This window comes from Eurypyga helias, unplaced genomic scaffold (genome assembly GCF_000690775.1).
Source record: "Eurypyga helias isolate BGI_N326 unplaced genomic scaffold, ASM69077v1 scaffold11310, whole genome shotgun sequence".
In the NCBI taxonomy this organism is placed as follows: Eukaryota; Metazoa; Chordata; class Aves; order Eurypygiformes; family Eurypygidae; genus Eurypyga; species Eurypyga helias.
The window spans coordinates 674-15,081 of NW_010223826.1; the positions used below are offsets into that span (position 1 = coordinate 674).

General features: G+C 42.1%; 1 protein-coding gene across 1 annotated transcript in view; it reads left to right on the forward strand.

The window, feature by feature from the left end:
• Positions 1-14,408, forward strand: part of ANKRD33B (ankyrin repeat domain 33B) — a gene marked incomplete at its 5' end in the record, with an annotated part of 44,645 nt that overhangs the window by 667 nt on the left and 29,570 nt on the right. The gene's annotated exons all lie outside the window — the stretch shown is intronic.

The following is a 14,408-nucleotide window of genomic DNA, read 5'->3' on the forward strand; positions in this document are numbered from 1 at the left end:
TCCATCCCCTGCGGTACCTCATGCTTTTCACCTCCAGGATTCGAACAACTCGTCCAAGCTTGTGTTTTCCTTCTTTTTCACTTTAGTTCCCCAAAAAGATAAGCTGGCTCCCAGTCCCTAGAGTGCCAAGCAAGGCTTGGGATACGCCTGTACTAAAATCAGACTTTTCGGAATTCTCCTGGTATTTGTTTTGTTGCTGGTGAACTGTTTTTTTCGGTTGTGGTTCAGTTTTTTCATGTTCCTTAGTTAATTGCAGGGGCAGAAGTGTACTTCACTAAATCAGAAGGTGAAAACTTGGGTAACATGCAGCTGTGATGTTTGAGCGACAATATTCAAGTTTAGCAACAGCAACTCCTCTTCCTAGTATTGCTACAGTTTATATTAAAATGAAGAATTTTTTACTTGTAGGTTGCATAAACAATCTCCAAAAACATTTCTGTGATTAGGCTATGAGAGGAATGCTTTGAAAAGACAGCCCGAATCATTTTAATTGGGCAAGTGACATGTGCATTCTGGCAAAATAAGTGGTCTTTGCATTGAAAACAGTGCAGCAATTTGGGCTTGGAGCTGTTTGGAGAGGGGCTTTATTTGTGTCCTAGAGGTATATATCCTTGTAGGATTTTTCCTACAAAATATCAGTACTTCCTCACCAGAGGGTTGTTTTTGTTATGTATTTTTTTGTGATCTAATTTACAGTAAGCTTCTGCAAAAGATACAAATAGAAAAAGTTGAATTAAGACCTCTGAGGGACCAGGAACCTGTGGCATTGGGGTGGGAATGAGCAGCAGAGAGGTAGAAATGTGTTAAATCTCCTTTTCTGCCCAGGCCAACACAGGGTGTAGTTATACTCTTAGTCGGTAACATGTGAGACCCAAACGTACGTTGTGGGAGATTTTGAAGATCCTGCAGATACCTCTGTGAGCTCTGGGCCTGAGCTGGAGCCCAAACCCAAGCCTGGCGTTGCGCGGATTCTCCCCTCCGCTGAGGCCCATTGATGCAGCCTGACTCAGGTCGATGGCGGTGGGGAAGGTTTGGTCCCACCATACGCCTGGCACGAAGGACCAAGTGTCCCGTGGCTGTCCTTTCCGAAGGGGTGGCCTTCCCACCCGGAAGAAGGCGTGCAGCTGGCTGTGAAGCAGGAGGCCCCTTCCGCACCAGGGCTGGGGTCGTGCCGAGCTGAGTCAGGGAGCATCATGGAGTTCAGCGTGGGCATCATCCCTCGTCCCGCAGCAGCTCCTTCTGCAGGGGTTGTCAGATCAGGGGTGTGAGAGCAGTGCCTTTACCCAGCTGGACAGCCCTCCCTTCTCCATCCTGCTTCCCAAAAAGCAAGTTACTCTTCTTTATCTCTTCAGCTTCCCAGGAAAGAAACAAAATTGTAACTTGAATCCATATGGAAAGTTCCTCTTATTTGTTCATGCTGTGGAAAAAAAAAAACCCCAAACAACAAACCACTGACTACTTAAGCAAATGTGCCATTTGACCTGAAATTAAACTTTAACATCAAATTATCTTTTGGGCATTTTTGATGAAAACAAAGAAGCTCTGAAATTGAACTTCTGGAAGCCTCATTGATGGTGCGGGAGACATGAGTTCAGTTTCTTTCTCTGTCTGAGGGGATATGAACCCTCATAGCAGTACAGGACAGGACAGTAACTTTTCCAGAGTGATGGGAATGGGATGAGAGCAGGCTTTCTGCTGGGAAGAACTGTTGCAGGTGTGACCGTGGTCCTGATGTCCGCCTGGCAGGGAGGGCCAGCCTGCGCGCTCCTTGTCTCCTCTTTCCTGGGATGCGCGCGGGGAACCGCCCCGCAAGCTGGCTGTCGGTTTATACCGCTCCGTTCCCCACAGGCTTTAAATAAAATGTAGAAATACCCACCGACTCCTCTTCTGGTTTTGTGCATCTAACCCCAGTTTTTTTCTCAGCCAGCGCAGTTCAGAAAATCAGGGCAAATTCACATTATTTTGCAAAAGAATAGCCACCATTTTCCAGAGAACTTTACCTGATAAAAAGGAAGTTTCACGCCGCTCTTTGAACAACTTTTCTGTGGAAATTTTGTAGCTCTTGAATTTGCATGTTGTATAAAATCATTGCACATTACCCATAAACAAAACTGATATTTACTGCCAAAAAGTAACTGAGGGGGTTACATGACCGACTTGTGCTAACCTAAGTTTTCAGTTGCTGGAATCTGCACTGTTGGCTTTCAGCATCTTCTTCCCCCAGGATAATGTTTGCTTACAATGCTATCTGGCATGCATTGATTGGAAAGCATATGTTCTTTTTTTTTCTTTAGTTTTTACACTGTGAACAAGTAAGATGAACTTTTGTTTTTTCTAAGATCTTGTTTCTTTTCTGCGATGCAGGAGAGAGAAGGAAGAATAACTTGCTTTTTGAGAAATGGGATGGTGAAGGGAGGGCTGTCTGACTGAGTATTTTAACTCTTTTCACAACCCCGATCTGATAGCCTCTGTTATATATGTACAGGACAGTTTTATTTTCGCAATTTAAAAATTACTTTTTCTCAAAATAGACGAAGCATGTAGCAGGTTATGGTAGTAAGACAATGCCATATTTTGATCCTGAAAGTAATTAAACTCAGATCTCAAAACATAACATGAGGAAGCAACTTCATAATGGTTAAGTTTTTAAAATTAATTCGGGTGCAAACAAGCTGGAGTTTTGCCATTGTTTTGTTTTTAAATGTTGACCTCGCCCCTAAAGCAATTCTGTGAGTAAATTTAAGATTCAGAAGGAATTATTTCCGAATGTGCTGATATCCAGAGGTAAACTTATTTATTTTCCTTGATCTTTCGTATCAAAATACATCAATTCTCTCTTTTGAGACAATTTTTCAAGGCTGGGTAGCAGCTTGTTGTGGGGTTTCTGCAGAAGCGTATTCTTCCTGTGCTCTATTTGTGAGCTGCAGAACCTTCCACCGGGCCAGTGTGTTCATGAAATTCACCCTCCTGCAGTAAACCAGGCCCCACAACATCAATTTATTAGTCGCTAAGTATAGCCTGAAGACCCATACCTTCCCTGTCTCATTCTCATTCCTGTCAAGACAACAGCAGTTTATATGTCATTGTCTGCATAGGATCCTCAAAGGATTGATCCCTGCATCTTCTTTGCACCACTGTCTGCATACAGAGCCCTGGAAGTCTGGCTCAGTACTGCTCGCTTCCTCCCCTTGCCAGATCTAGTGTTTGGAAAACGACTATGACAGCATACAACATACTAATTGCAGATCATGCAGGGTGGCTTCTCGTTCATTAATGCTGATGTATTTACCTACCTCACGCTGGTGCTAAAGAGGGATTTGCAAATACGCATGAGAAAATAAAATCGTGTCTCCGGTGAAATGTCCTGACCTGGCTGAGACCAGAGTGTCATGTGGATAATGACGCTGCTTTTCTCCATGTGCTGCAGGGACTGGTTTTGACCCTTTACTACTCACATTTCTAGAATGTCAGATATTTGCATCTCTGTTTAACATCACTTTAATATCAAATCTTGCCTGGAGACCAGGATTATTTATACTCAGAAAGACGCAGTTTCAAAATCTGGTGTTACCTATCCACAGAATGAAAGCAAATTTAGAAATTTGCCATGACAATAGAGAAGGCAATAAGGGATGGGGGAGAGAGAGAAAAGAAGGCAAAGAACATTCTTATACCAGATTGAAAAAAACCACTGCAGCTCATCCTCAGGAAGGTTTTGTGTTAACCACCCATGTGGTGTATTCTGTAACTCCGTATTCTGGAGCTGATGTATGTGCGAGAATATTCTCTTTTCTTTTTCAGCTTTTCATTTTTTATGTCACTGTTCAATGAGCATTTAATCCAGTTCCACAGACAACTAGGAACCAACCTGCAATTAAATGGTTTATTGTTGTAAGTTTACCGTTACATAGTGGGGATCACGCATTTGTGATCTTTGTTTTGCACCCTTATATGTTATGAGGACAAAATAATCTGTGTGGCTCAGATTGCAAGCTCTTTCTTCTCCTTTCAAAAAATACTCCTAAACCCACAGATGAGCACAGTTAACTTTTCCCATTAGTGCTTTATACAGGATGCTCTTGACGAGTACTGCTCTGGAGTAAGTTTTCCTTTGAGGCACAATAGTTCTACAGCTCCATCACCAGGTGGGCCTAGATTTGTCTGTTGCCCTCTCCAGTTTCTGCTGAAAGAAGAAAATCGGGTTTTGAAACCTCTTGTTCTTCTTGATCTAAGTTTCTTTTGATTTCTGCTCTCATGGTGCTTAGTAGCAAAAAAGCAGATGAAGAATTACCTGAGGAGGGACAACGATGCACCAAAAGCCTGGAAGTTGCTGTTACTCTATAAACAAAAATAAGATAGTGATGTCCTGGCTAGAAACCAACTTGAAAAGCTTGTGAGAACAGAGGATTGTGCCAACCATGGAAGTAAGCCCAGAGAAGGAGATACGGGAGTGCTTTTCACACCGTGGTGTAGTGCATGAATCAGAAAACTGGTTTCCCTTTTCTTGTTCTCTCCTCTGCTGAGAGCAGTGGGTTTTCTCCAAAAGGGTGAGTCAGGCGTCTAGGTTGTGTTCATGTTCTAACTGCTGTGCCATCACACCTCTGCCAAAGAGCCTCTCTCTGCTGACTTTTGACAGAGTTCATGGGCACGTGAGACTCCCCATTTGGGCACCATGCACATCTCCTGAGGTGGACATGCTCTGTTGGACAGCATCAGAGAACAACCCCCTGAAGCCAGTGGAAATGTTTCTCTGAATGCAGCCTGAGCTGGTTTGCGTGTTGCTGGCTGTAAAAGGATGTTTCGGTATGGCATCACTCGCCCAGTCTCCTTATTGGACTTGTGACAGGGTAGGAGGCACCAGACATGATGCACTGGTCCCTCTGCCTCGTGCCGTGGACCGCTCCTCAGCAAGGCAAGTGAGACTGCTGCTGGCAGCTCAGCAGGGTTAGGAGCATTACCCTTCAGGGTTTTTCACAGAGAGATGCACGGGGAGTCCTCCATGGAGTTGACACCCGAATTTGTCTTTGCCAAAGGGCTGTGCTCCCAACATTGTGACTGGCTGAGAAGGACGGGGAGCCAGTAGTTCAGTTCCTGCTTCCCGGGTAAAGGAATATTGTGCTGGATCACGCTTTTCTAGAAATTCATGCATCACAAACAGTGCCACAGCTTGTGTAACACTCCATTAACCTGTTTTTATTATTTTTGTTACCATCATGATGTTACCTTGTAAAAATAAAAAAATGAGGAATGCAGCATTTTGCAGTGAAGGATAAAGATCTCCTTGTCACATGCTGCTTTTAAGTTGTCGTAGCATATAGTGTAGGTCAATCCATGTCAGAAAAAGGATTTGAAGCACGTCATCTGCTACAGTGCTGGGAACTTTTTCGTATTTTCATAGGCAGTTTCAGTTCCTTCATATTCTGTCCTAAAAGGTATTCTCGTGGGAGGGATCGTATTGAAACAACATAATGACACTCAACCATGGGGATTTTTTTAGGGTGGAAATAGTTTAAAAAGACCCTCATGGCAAAAGTAATCTAATGTAAATCCATCAAAAAAGTACAGAAAGACCGAAATGTGCTAAAAAAAAAAGTCTCTGGAAATACATATGTATTTAAAAAGGAAGTGAGTGAGCAAGGCAAGGCAAGGAACAGTAGATGGCAAAATACAGAAGCCACTCAAAACAAATGGGGAACCCTTCAAATGCTGTAATTACAACTCGAGGGAAGCCATTAGAAAGGAATAGATAGAACATGGAAAATGTGAAGTCATTTGGCTAAGAGGGAATTTGGTGAGCTAACCAGAGCATGGACCAGATTGATAGAGCTCGGCAGTCGGGGGCGTTGTCAGAAGAGCGTGGGCAGGTTAGCTGTCTGCCTGCCCTTGTCTGCGTTCGTCTGAAGTGTTAGGTGAGTAACGCCTTTGTAAATATGGCACAGAAACAGATCCTTTAAAATAACTTAAGAAGTGTATGCCCTGAACATGATTTCTGTGGCGTAAAGGGAACAATTAATAAGGACCACAAGGGTGCTTAGTCATAAAGAATGGAAATGCAGGTCTTTAGCAGACTGGAAATGGGTGACCAGACCTGCTGCATCGTCCATGCAGTTGACAGGTAGTAAAATGTAATTTGCGCTCAGCATGAAAAGCAGCATTAGCTAACAGATGTAACTCTTAACTGAAGTAGGTAGATACAGATTTGAAGACCTCACCAACATGAGGAAATTGTACAAGTTTTATCTGCATTCAGGCGATACAGTGATGAAGAGCAGTTTCCTTGACGAATTTTGACAGATTGCTTAATGCGAAGCGTGTGGAGCAGGAGGGATGCTTTTAGCCTGATGGTAGTCCAGAAGTAAAATTCATTGCAATATTTTGTTCTAGTTAAAGTAGTGTTTCATGTTAGTATCTTCAGTCACCTATTTGGACTTGCAGAGCTCCTCATAAATGCGGCGATGATCCTGGTTACCCAGCTGAGCACCTGTTGACTCCAGATGTATTAAAATATAGCTACATTTAAAATCTAACAATGGCCTAACAAGACTGGTTGCCTGGGACATCTGTCATCAGTAGTTATGACAGATCTATAATGGTGTCTTTAATAGCACTTATCTGCAACACAGATAAGAAATGTGACGTCCTGCATTTTTTCAGGAGGATCTTTAAGGTTATTTCACAGTGCATAATGTGACACTGCTAATTCCTTCATTCCATTAGGAAACACAAATTCATATTCTTGTGGAGGAATTAGTGAAGAATCAATATTGGCCCTAATTTTCTCCCTTAAAGGCTCCTAAGATCCTTTCCCTGAATTCTTATTGAGGCATAAAATGCTCTCCAAATTTCAAGATTTAGACAGATTTGGACTTCTTGTAGCTTGGTATTTAAAAAGGGTTATTTTGAAGTAATGAATAGGCTTTGTAAACATCTGGGCATCTTTGGGCAAAAGTTCCTTTTGATGCTGAAGCTTCAAAAAGGAATAGGTCCAAAAGAACTTGAGAGGGAGAAGGGAGCTTCTGAGAAGCCCATGAAGAGTAATCCTCTTCAGAAAAGTCGGGTGTAAATCCTGTGATAATGGAGATGGAAAAAGACAATGACATGGTGACATGGCTTTCCTCCTTGCTTATGGTGGGACTGAAAACTCCCATGCAGAACACTGATGTTTTTGACTGCAACCTGATACAGGATAAGAAAACTCTAGAAGCATCCTGGGACATGAAAAAGAAGGCTGTTTTTCCTTTTTGCTGTCTATCTCAGCAATCCTGTATCTTCTTATAGCAGGAAATGACCAATTTTTAATAATTTCTTCCTGGTTCTGCTTTGCCTCCCTACTATTGCTCTAAATATAAGCATTGCATTCTGTCTTTTCAGTATCTTGCACAGAGCATTGGTAGTGTCAAAGGTGCCTTAGAACCAGATCTTTCCAAAAAGATCTGGGGGTTCTCCTTACTGTAAGGGACTGCTGAACTAACTGCTGGTTGACATTGCTTGGTGTCTTCAGGGTGGCCTCAGACAAGTGGGCTGCTCTCAGCTCGCTCCCTTGTGGCTCTGTGGCTACTGAGGGGTTTTCCACCTGGCCTGGCTTGGGACTGAGAGTCCACAGAGGCAGAGCCAAGCGTGCTGCTTCTTTCTAGAATATAATCACACCTGTGACAGGATCTGTGTGGCCTAAAAGAGGTCAGAGGTGTTCAGTCCTTCTTCTCAGAGAGAAAGGAGGCAGGGGCTTCTTTGGTAGGATGGGCCCTCAGGTTTCAGTTGCATTTCCAATAGACCATTAGGCAGAAATCAAGCACAAAACTTGGAGCTCAAAAACTACTTTGCGTATAAGTTTAAAAGGGTTTATTTTAGAGAACCGACATCTGGGATACGGGCAGCATGGCTGTTGCAAATTCACGATCTCAAAAACTTCTTTAAGTTTAAAAAGTTTAAGTTTAAAAGGGTATAAGTTTAAAAGGGTTTATTTTAGAGAACCGACATCTGGGATACGGGCAGCATGGCTGTTGCAAATTCACGATCAGAAGTTGAGAAGCAGGGAGCATCTTCCATTAGTACAACATTACACATAGGTTCACAGTCCTGAAAGCCTTCAGTTGCTGTTCCTGCTGCTTTAGGTTTTCCATGCTGTATCTATATTCATTAGCAGGTTTTGCCTTTTTCTTTGAAGAGAATATGATAAGACCAAAACTAAACCAAGCTGTAGCTTTGTGCTGTTTTGTGGTGGTATTCTGGCATTCGTGTTTGAGCTGTTCAGTCACTTTCAGTGTGCATCAACATATGTAAAGAATATGTGACTCTATGGGGAACCCCTGCATTGTTTTGATCCCAGCAATGCTACTGCTACCTGACATACCCACATACACACTAGTGGAAGTGATTCATCTCTGGGCACTGTTCTTCTTCTACCTTCCCCTCCTCAAGGGCTAAGATTTCTAACCAACAGGAAAGAAATTGCGTTTCCGGTAGCACTTCTCCATGAGCCTAAGGTAGCACAAATGTTTCGGAGTGTTTCAAATCTTTGGGTAAGGAGTGCTCCTTGAATTAGGATACTGTGTGTAGAGATCACTCTTCAGGCCTCATGTCTGACCTGAAACAAAGTGCATGCCAATACTGTTCCTCTTGAAGAAAATGGAAGTTGAAACAGATGGCATGTGATTGCTCTAAAATACTGCATCCTGTTGAGTTTCAGTAGCCTGGGAGCCACTGGGCTTCAAGTGCATTGGGGAAAGGGAGCAGGTCCAAAAGCCCTAAAACTCACAAATTCTTCAGCTCCAAGGTAAGTATCAGTAAGTCATTGTCTGGTACCTTGCCTATGAAGGCTTTAGGTCTCAAGGCAGGGTCTCTGAGGAAGAAAGAATAAATGGTCCCATCTCAGGCCCTGGGCTCAGAGCTGTCTGCTAGGAAGCGCTACAAGGAGTGATGGATACAGCTGCCGGCTGCGAGGGACAGCAGGTCCCCAGCACCACTTCTTTCAGCTTAACTTTGAGTTACCTTCCTGTCCTTTGTTCCCGCTAGCGCTGGCAGCGGTGGCACGGGCTGTGGCTCCTGGAGTCAGTGTTGCCAGGTGGAAAGGCAGGAATGGGAATGCTCAGCCCCTCGTTGGGTAGTCCCCTTTTCCGAGGTGAGAGACTTGCTTGGTTTTCACTCAGCTGGGCTTGTGGCTGGATTTCAGGGGACGTTTCAAAAATGTTTTTGAGTTAGGTTCACTTTTGAGTCCGTCACAGGAACCACGCGTCATCACATTAATTTTAGTCACATGGTCTTGTGCGTGTGCTTGGAAATAATATAAATGACAAATGCTGAAAGAGGAGTAGAAGTAATCAAGATATTGATTTGGGTCTATCCAGACATTTCCGTAGGTACTGTTGCATTCAGAATCTGTTCTACTACTGAGGAAGAGGGAGACTAAAAGAAAAAAAACCCAAAACCAAAACCCCATTATGCATTTCGTTAATGATTGCTGTGTAAGAGAGACACAGCAAAAATCAGGTGATTTATAGTAATACTATAATGTGCTGGTAGTACTTCATTTTCACAGAGGAGAATGATAGTGAGACTGAGTACTAACTTTTGTATGACTTTACAGGTGCTGGTTTCTTCATGCCAAATGAGCCTAATGTGCATCAGGTTTATTTTAAATTGCATTTCATTAAAACATGTTTTACTTCCTCTGAGGAAAAGCAATACACGCTCACTAAAAGTTACTGTTAATTTTGAAATAAAGATTGATTTGGAAAGCATCGTCAGCCTTTTACTTGCAGAAGGTCCCACTAGATGGGCACGGGTTGTGTGTGCCTTGCCAGAGGAAACCACCTCTGGCACGGGAGCACGTCCACCCTACTCAGAGTTTGCCTCTCTGGAGTGGACCGACAGTGTCCACGTGGCCAGCACTTGGCCTGGGTTTTCTCTGAGCCCCAAGTGGTTCTTCTAATCCACCAGCTTTCTTAGGCTTTTCAATTCAAAGTGCCCAAGATAGCACTTCTTGAAAGGACTGGGGATATTTCCTGCTCTGATATGGTTTTAGAAATCATTAACTAAGCTGAAACTAAAATTGGTGTAATACCTTTTTGCAAATGTTGTGTACTTATTTCAGATATGATGAGACAGCTTTCAGGTAGGATGACATAGCTAATATGATGCTCCAGTTTTCTCCAAATTAGTGGTTTTGTTTTCAATTTTGGTACCTTTTCCAATTCTTGTACTTTGTTTCTGTATATCATTCTGTTCTATTCTGTTCTGGGTAGCTTTTTTGGCAATTAACATAAAAAGTATATTGCCTGCTAATGATTTTTCTGCATGTTCTTCCTATATCACCTGTCACTGCACTGTGGAATTAGGTTTAACTTTTGTGACTAAGGTATAGTTGCACAAAGGCCACTTAGTAAAAACTGATGGTAAATTCTTTAAATAGAAAACAAAGTGTCTGGAGGATGTGAAAGCAATGAAGAACTCCCATGGGCTTTATTGGAGACAGGAGTTCACCTTTAATGTTTTCATAAACAAAGTTACTCTCAGAAGGTTACCCTTTTAAATTATTTAAAATCTTACGCCACATAGGTTTGAATTTAGCCATTTCTAAGGGTTCTTTCGGTAAAAACAAAAATGAGAACACTCCATTCTGGGCTAAATATAATCCTGTAGCATACCCAGTGTGTCACAATAAGAAATAATTAAGTACCACAGGAAGAGGATGGTTGTCACAGAGTCTGTAGTTGCACATCTGGCAGTGAATTAGCAATTCAAATTGTATCCGCTGTGGGAAAAATCCACAATGTGGAAGTAGTTCCCGTTTTTTTTCTATTATTTTCTATTATGTCTGTTATATTCCACAGGGAGCAATTTGAAAGCAAGCTGATGCAAAATGGGAATGACTCACGGCTGGGCTCTTGTTGCTTCACACGTTTTGGATGCATTACATTTTGAGCCTGATCCTGTAATACCCTCAGATGTATGTAGGGTTTTGGGGGGTTTTTTGGTCTTTTGCCTCTTAGTACGTGAGGCCAAATCTTTGGAACAGCCTGTGTGTAGACAGACCGACTGCTGGCGATGAGACACTCGGGATTGGGCCCTCAGGGAAGTTTTATCTCGATTACTGCTGGAGAGGCGGGCTTACACGTAAGCCATTGTTACTAGTTTTCTGAAGTGGAAAAGTGGCAGATAACAGAACATACCGAATGCGTTCAAAAAAGCAGCCTTTCGGGGGTATTTGGCTGTTTTTGGTAGAAAACCTAACACACCTGTTTACCATTTGATTGGGAAACACAGGAAAGGTAGCTGTGTATTCCTGAGAGTGCCTCTAGGTATGGGGTAAAGGAAAGGGAAGATTGTCTTTGGAAGGTGGTAAAGTACTTCTGCATATCTGGTATCATATGGGTTTGATAAAGGTGTTGAGAGCAGGCAGAGCCAAAGCTCAAGTCCATGAAGGAGTTAATTTAAAATATTTTTCTTTCTGAGAAGAAAAACTTTCTGTAATGAGCATGAAATAGCAATAGTTTGTGAGACAAAGAATAACAAGGATTGTTTGTTTTGGAAAACAAAACACCACAAATATTAATGAAACCTCAGTGTTTAGACTTACAAAGCCCTTCTGAGCTAGTAAAAGATGCAAACACAGTAGAAGAGTTTTCTGGGTACACTGAGACAAGCGGTACTGTGTAGTAAATGCCTATATGTATGCAGCAATGGCAGAGGGAGAAAAACTTTAGTTGGGAAGCAAAAGCTGTTTTCCTTGCTCTTCTGCCAGCACTTTGTCACTCCTGTGTTGGGCGAGACCTCTCTGCACAGCAGACAGGGCATCCTGTCTCAGAGTCATTGCTCTGTGGTGTTTACAGTCCTTATCTCCATACAGGTTCACGTGAAGTGTACTGGATCCATTACATATATGTGGGAAACACCCTGAAAATCAGGATAATTAAATGTGGCAGGTGTGAGCTGTCTCACCAAATTACACCTGCATAGTTGTCTGAAGACTTTGAAAAAGCTGCTTTTGAATTTTAAAAATATAATCATATTTATGGTGACAAGTCCTTTCCCACTATACATTACCTTCCAATCATCCTGTTAGTGACACAACACAAATCAAACACTGAAATATTTAATACTTAAATGAGACATTTTAGAAGCAATAAGCAATATTGTCATCCCAGAACAAAAAGAAAGAGGAAGAGAGGTGAAATGTCAGCCTTTGTCTTAAAATTCATCACCCAAATATTTTTTCTCTAAGATGCAAGATTGCAAAATGTCTTTCACATACTATTGTCATTTTTTCTTTCTGTGGGCAGTTTTAGCTTGACCTAGTTTAGGCGTATTACAGCCAGCACAATTGATTTATGAGGTAAGGCTCCATTCACAGATGGGTGCAGGTAGATCTAAGGTATTTAGGTGTGCAGCTATGGGCTGCTTACTGAGCATTTCACAGACCACAGATGTACTGTGAACTGATCATCCTCTAAGATGAGAGAAAGAAGAGAATAAGAAAAAAAAAAACCCAACGCAACTTCACCTGAAGGTTTCTAGTAAGGTGATGCTGTTCCTCCGTGCTTCTCATGTCTCAGGTCTAGCACTGTCTTTTCTGCTGTCATTAAAGCTATGAAATCCCCTAGCTATCAGGTGTCAACAAAAAATACTGTGATCTTTCTTTGTTACGTGATGTTAGGTCAGTAGGAGCTTCCACCCTCCTGTAGTAGGCCCAGGAATCCATCACCCCATTAGACACAGACAGTAACCGTGTGGCAAAGCAGACGAACATTGCCATCTAAATGGTATAAATAGGTGTGAGCCACGTGATAGATGTCACAGAGAGGAAGGATTTTAAAAACACGAGGAGCGGGAGCACGGTACCCGGGGCAGGGGCACTGCCGGCCCAGGTCCCCGGTGCTGGGTCTGCTGGAGCAAGGAAAGGCGCTACACCTGCTAGTAAGGCCACGTTCATGGATATTAAACAGTTATGTGGGAAGTTCACTTGACAGAGCTCTTACGTGAGTTTTACTGAAGTGCATCTCCCCAGCAGAGGGAAATGAGAGCTGCTGACTTCACGCTGGACTGCTTACAGGGAAAAAACAGCCATTGGTTTAAGGACTTCAGCACCTGGCTCCTCCTATGCTGCCGTCATTATTTGGACAAGTTGACAGTGCAGAAAAGTACAGTTCACAGTTCTGTGATTAATATCCTTTGTAAGCTGGCCTGCTGTCATTGATCTGCCAACCTGCACAGTTTGAGTATTTAGGTCAAATATATCCATGGAATAAAATTCTTCTTTTGAGGATTTAAAAATAATAAGAATAAATTAATTGGTTAAAAAAAAAAAATCAGTACTAGTGTTACTGTGATGCAAAATAGTAATTGTAATTGTAGTTGGTGAGTTTAACATGTATGTGCCCTTTTCTGTTTATTCCTTGCCATCCACAAAACCCATTCCTCTGGGGAGGAAGTTTTAAAAGTAGCACTTAGGTACCCGGTTCAGATTTTGAATACCAGTCTAAAAATACCATGTTTTCCACTTCCTTATGTAATTTCCCTTTCTAGTGCAGTGATTACACCAGTTCTGACTTATCACTAAATTGTTAGTGTGTGTCTTACAGGAAGTAAGAATTACAGCAAAGCCTACAGTTTTGCAGCTTGTCAGTCACAGGGGAAAGGGCAAATGGGGATTGTTCATGTGATATAAAACCCAACAAAAATGTTCAAATATGACGTCATTACTTTCACAAACATGCTTCTCTCCTTCCCACAGCTGGCACCTGTTTTTTCCTTTCAGATTTTCAGGTCTTCAGGGAGTGTATCTGGAAAGGCTTTACCTCATTATTGGTGCTACTGCAGTCGACAATATCATTCCAAAATACATGATTTTGAAGTCTACCTGTGTTGGTTGAACTTTTCAGACTATTGCTACAAAGCAATATCAGTTAGTATAATCATCTTACAAAAGTTTTACTGTGCAAATTTCCAAACGTTAAGGGGAAGAAGGTGATTTTTGGCTGTAGAGTTTTGATATTAATGTTAGTTACATCAGTTAACTGCAACAAGCCTTCAGTTTGGATATTTGCTACTGTTTGTGTCTTTCCAGAGGTGGATCGAGGGAGTTGGACTCTGAAGGTAACAGGAAACATCCTACCCATAATTTTGAGGTAGAAATACAAAGACAAGGCCTTCTCTCAAAATTATCGCAGTATTACCAAGGAGCACTCTCTCATTTTGTATCAGAGAAATAGAAAAGTAACTCCAAATGCATAGCAAAACATTTGAATAGAGGTCTGTTTCAGGGAAAAACCTGATACTGCTTCCAGGTACCTGAAAACTAAGGGAGGAAACCGTAAGTTTTTCCATTCTTCTACGCTGTGATCTTTTTAGCTAATAGGGATGTGGAGTTCTTAGAAAATCTGGAATTAGAAGCTGCAGCATTTGGTCAGTAG